The sequence below is a fragment of the Syngnathoides biaculeatus genome, chromosome 3 (genome assembly GCF_019802595.1).
Source record: "Syngnathoides biaculeatus isolate LvHL_M chromosome 3, ASM1980259v1, whole genome shotgun sequence".
Classification (NCBI taxonomy): Eukaryota; Metazoa; Chordata; class Actinopteri; order Syngnathiformes; family Syngnathidae; genus Syngnathoides; species Syngnathoides biaculeatus.
In genome coordinates this window covers 5,910,172-5,915,910 of record NC_084642.1, presented here as the reverse complement: position 1 = coordinate 5,915,910, position 5,739 = coordinate 5,910,172, and positions in this window count along the sequence as shown.

Genomic DNA, 5,739 nt, shown 5'->3' with positions numbered 1-5,739 from the left:
AGGTTTCCGGTCATGATTTTCACATTAAGAGCGAGCGCCCGTGGCTCTTGCCGGTGATAGCTTTTCACTATAAAGGTTCAACCAACAACAACGACAGCAGTATGGAAGTAGATTAGTGCCACAAGGATTTCAATTTGAAATGCAACATGATCACATTTTCAATAGTTGTATTTCAGCGTAACTTTTCAACGTTAACAATTCAATCGGCTAAAATTCACCGTCAGCGCCACCAGGAAGAACAGCCAGCCAATCGCAGTTACGCTTTCTTAGTCACGTGACGACACATACTAAGAAAGCGTAACTGCGATTGGCTGGGTGTTTGGTTCTGACCTGAAGTAACCCTGCCTTGGTGGCACGGACGGTGAATTTTAGACAGCGAATTGTAGCAACGATTGAAAATGTGATCGCTTTTTACATTTCCAATTCAAATCCTGTTTTTCTGTGGCATTTGAAATTCAAATCATATTTCACTTTACAATTCAAATCCTGTTGGCACTAATCAACTTCCATATACTAGCAGCAGTATCAAAACCTATTTGAGCATTCATTCATTACCCTCGATATTAATCTTATTATGTGTTCATTGTCCAGTTCAACCCAGAAGCAGAATGACTTGGATGTAGGCTACGTTACTAGTAAAGCTATGGATAATACTTCATGACATTTATGCACACTACAAGTCCAACTTTTTCATGTTATTACTTATGAATCGCTAGCTAACAAGTAGAATTTGATGAGTTCGCAGTTGTCAAGTCATCCAGTTTTGCTTGACTACTTTACAACTGACTGCTACTGGAGCGAGTGACTTTTTATAATTCCACTTGTTAACACCTAGCAGTTCCGTATAGCACACATACTGTACGTCAACTAGTATCGGAAAGTGAGGAAAAAGAACACTCGCACATGGATGTGAAAATGGATATTTGATGTATTCAATATTCAAAAGAGAGAACTTAGCACACTCGCTTACTTGTATGTCCCCCCACCCCCCACTCCTGTATGACCTTTCTGGATACTAGTAGTGCAACTTTGCCATGACAACCACGGAGAGTTAGTAGGGTTGAGAACGCTACTACTGCGTGTTAGTCCCACTGAGGACAAACACGCAAACGCCACACAGGTGGGGCCGGGATTTGAACCGCAGTCATCGGAACTGTGAGGCGGATACTCTAACCAGTCGTCCAACATGCAGTGCCGATATTTTTAATGTCAGAGTAGGTCAAAAGTGGCACTTGTAGTGACTTGTCGTTCACAGGTTCTCGCGTGAGTTCGATGAGTCCCGATAAATCAGGGGGGGAAAAAAAAGCTCGAACAACAGAGGGAGAAAAAAGTTTGCCTGAAAAACAGAAAAAAATAGCTCAAAAAACAGAGGGACAAATTTTAGCCTGAAAAACAGAAAAAAATAGCTCAAAAAACACAGAGAAAAGAAAATTGGTCCAAAAAAACGGAACAAAAACTAGCCCCCCCCAAAAAAACAGGGAGAAAATATTAGCTCGAAAAACAGATAAAATAGCCCACAAAACAGAGGGAAAATTTTTAGCCCAAAAAACAGAAAAAATTTGCCCGAAAAACAGAAATAGCTCAAAAACAGAGGGATAAAATTTTGCCTGAAAAACAGAAAAAATAGCTCAAAAAACAGAGGGAAAGAAAATTGGTCCAAAAAACAAAACAAAAAAGCCCCAAAAACAGGGAGAAAATATTAGCTCGAAAAACAGAAAAAATAGCCCAGAAAACGTAATGAAAAAATTTAACCCCTAAAACAGAAAAAAATTGCCCGAAAAACAGAAATAGCTGAAAAAACAGAGGGATAAAATTTTGCCTGAAAAACAGAATAAATAGCTAAAAAAACAGAGGGAAAAGAAAATTGGTCCAAAAAACAGAACAAAAATTAGCCCAAAAAAATGGAGAAAATATTAGCTCGAAAAACAGAAAAAATAGCCCAGAAAACAGAGTGAAAATTTTTAGCCCAAAAATCAGAAAAAATTGCCCAAAAAACAGAAATAGCTCAAAAAACAGAGGGATAAAATAGCTAAAAAAACAGAGGGACAGAAAATTGGTCCAAAAAACAAACAAAAAAATAGCCCAAAAACAGGGAGAAAATATTAGCTGGAAAAACAGAAAAAATAACCGAGAAAACAGAGTGAAAAATTTTAACCCAAAAAACAGAAAAAAATTGCCCGAAAAACAGAAATAGCTCAAAAAACAGAGGGATAAAATTTTGCCTGAAAAACAGAAAAAATAGCTCAAAAAAACAAAGGGAAAAGAAAATTGGTCCAAAAAACAGAACAAAAATTAGCCCAAAAAAAACCGGAGAAAATATTAGCTCAAAAAACAGAAAAAATAGCCCACAAAACAGAGTGAAAAATTTTAGTCCAAAAATCAGAAAAAAATTGCCCGAAAAACAGAAATAGCTCAAAAAACAGAGGGATAAAATTTTGCCTGAAAAACAGAAAAATAGCTCAAAAAACAGAGGGAAAGAAAATTGGTCCAAAAAACAGGGAGAAAATATTAGCTGGAAAAACAGAAAAAATAGCCCAGAAAACAGAGTGAAAATTTTTAACCCAAAAAACAGAAAAAAATTGCCCGAAAAACAGAGGGAAAAGAAAATTGGTCCAAAAAACAGAACAAAAATTAGCCCCCAAAAAACGGAGAAAATATTAGCTCGAAAAACAGAAAAAATAGCCCAGAAAACAGAGGGAAACATTTTAGCCCAAAAAACTGAAAATATTCGCCCGAAAAACAGAATAGGTAAAAAAAGAGGGATAAATTTTAGCCTGAAAAACAGGAAAAAAATAGCTCAAAGAAGAAAAAGAAAATTGGTCTGAAAATCAGAAAATAAATTAGCCCAAAAAACAGGGAGAAAATATTAGCTCGAAAAACAGAAAAAATAGCCCAGAAAACATAGTGAAAAAATTTAACCCCAAAAACAGAAAAAAAATGCCCGAAAAATAGAAATAGCGCAAAAAACAGAGGGATAAAATTTTGCTTGAAAAACAGAAAAAATAGCTAAAAAAAAAAGAGGGAAAAGAAAATTGGTCCAAAAAACAGAACAAAAATTAGCCCCCAAAAAATTGAGAAAATATTAGCTCGAAAAACAGAAAAAAATAGCCCAGAAAACAGAGTGAAAAATTTTAGCCCAAAAATCAGAAAAAATTGCCCGAAAAACAGAAATACCTCAAAAAACAGAGGGATAAAATAGCTAAAAAAACAGAGGGAAAGAAAATTGGTCCAAAAAACAAAAAAAAAATAGCCCAAAAAACAGGGAGAAAATATTAGCTGGAAAAACAGAAAAAATAGCCCAGAAAACAGAGTGAAAATTTTTAACCCAAAAAACTGAAAAAAATTGCCCAAAAAACAGAAATAGCTCAAAAAAGAGGGATAAAATTTTGCCTGAAAAACAGAAAAAATAGCTCAAAAAAACAGAGGGAAAAGAAAATTGGTCCAAAAAACAGAACAAAAATTAGCCCCCCATAAAACGGAGAAAATATTAGCTCGAAAAACAGAAAAAATAGCCCAGAAAACAGCGGGAAACATTTTAGCCCAAAAAACTGAAAATATTCGCCCGGAAAACAGAATAGGTAAAAAAAGAGGGATAAATTTTAGCCTGAAAAACGGGAAAAAAATAGCTCAAAGAAGAAAAAGAAAATTGGTCTGAAAATCAGAAAATAAATTAGCCCAAAAAACAGGGAGAAAATATTAGCTCGAAAAACGGAAAAAAATAGCTCAAAGAAGAAAAAGAAAATTGGTCTGAAAATCAGAAAATAAATTAGCCCAAAAAACAGGGAGAAAATATTAGCTCGAAAAACGGAAAAAACAGCCCAGAAAACATAGTGAAAAAATTTAACCCCAAAAAACAGAAAAAAATTGCCCGAAAAATAGAAATAGCTCAAAAAACAGAGGGATAAAATTTTGCCTGGAAAAACAGAAAAAATAGCTAAAAAAAAAACAGAGGGAAAAGAAAATTGGTCCAAAAAACAGAACAAAAATTAGCCCCAAAAAAATGGAGAAAATATTAACTCGAAAAACAGAAAAAATAGCCCAGAAAACAGAGTGAAAATTTTTAGCCCAAAAATCAGAAAAAATTGCCCGAAAAACAGAAATAGCTCAAAAAACAGGGGGATAAAATAGCTAAAAAAAACAGAGGGAAAGAAAATTGGTCCAAAAAACAAACAAAAAAAAATAGCCCAAAAAACAAGGAGAAAATATTAGCTGGAAAAACAGAAAAAATAGCCCAGAAAACAGAGTGAAAAATTTTAACCCAAAAAACAGAAAAAAATTGCCCGAAAAACAGAAATAGCTCAAAAAAACAGAGGGATAAAATTTTGCCTGAAAAACAGAAAAAAAATAGCTCAAAAACAGAGGGAAAAGAAAATTGGTCCAAAAAACAGAACAAAAATTAGCCCAAAAAAAACCTGAGAAAATATTAGCTCGAAAAACAGAAAAAATAGCCCAGAAAACAGAGGGAAACATTTTAGCCCAAAAAACTGAAAATATTCGCCCGAAAAACAGAAAAGATAAAAAAAAGAGGGATAAATTTTAGCCTGAAAAACAGGGAAAAAAATAGCTCAAAGAAAAAGAAAATTGGTCTGAAAATCAGAAAATAAATTAGCCCAAAAAACAGGGAGAAAATATTAGCTCGATAAACAGAAAAAATAGCCCAGAAAACGTAATGAAAAAAAAACACAGGGAAAATTTTTACCACACAAAAAAAAAACAGAAAAAATAGCTCAAAAAAACAGAGGAAAAAGAAAATTGGTGTGAAAAAACAGAAAAAAACAGCCCAAAAAAACAGAAAAAAAATACCCTGAAAATTTTTTTCCCCCCTTTGGTGACAACACACTTCTGCAAGAGTGGCACTTGTAGTGACAAAAAAAAAAAAAAAAAAAAGTACTACTACTAACCCAAGTTACCGCTCGAGTCGGACACTGCCCTCTAGTGTTTTAGAATCACTGAATCATTCTTAAGTCTAAAAACCTTACTTTATTTTATATTTCCGATGGAATACAACGACAAAACAGAAGACATTTACATAATTTTACAAACATTACAGACATCACTGTGCCATGTGGAAAAACAGAAATCAGGAGTCACTTGTCGTTCACAGGTTCTCGTGTGACTTAGATGTGTCCCGATAACTCCCGGGGGGGGTCGAAAAAACAGGAAAAATTAGCCCGAAAAACAAAACAAAAAATAAAAAAATAGCCAGAAAAACAAACAAACAAAAAAAAAAAGTCCAAAAAAATACAAATTTTTTGGGGCAACACCAATACACTTCTACAAAAGTGGCACTTGGTGACAAAAAAAAAAAAAAAAGTTACTAGTAATATTACAGACATCACTGTGCCATGTGGAAAACAGAAATTGATTAAAGCTGAACTACAAAAAAAAAAAAAAAAAAAAAAAAACTCTTGCATGGAAACTTTAAAAATATTTTTGCTAGCTTTTCCGGAATGAAGGTTAATTCGAAGGATTGTGTCAGGCAACAAAAGGTAACAAATAAATGCTATGCATTGGAGTCTAACTGCAATCATAATTGCACGTTTTTAATTGCAGTGTTTAAAAACATCATTTGGAAAGTGACCAAAACTGGACAGTAGTAAAATGACATGCAACACACACACTTCAGCCATAAACATTAAAAATATGTATACAGTATAACTAAGAAAAAAAAAAAAAGATTCTTGATATACATATGCTGTAACCAGCAACTCATTTTTAAAAACCCTGGACACACGAGAT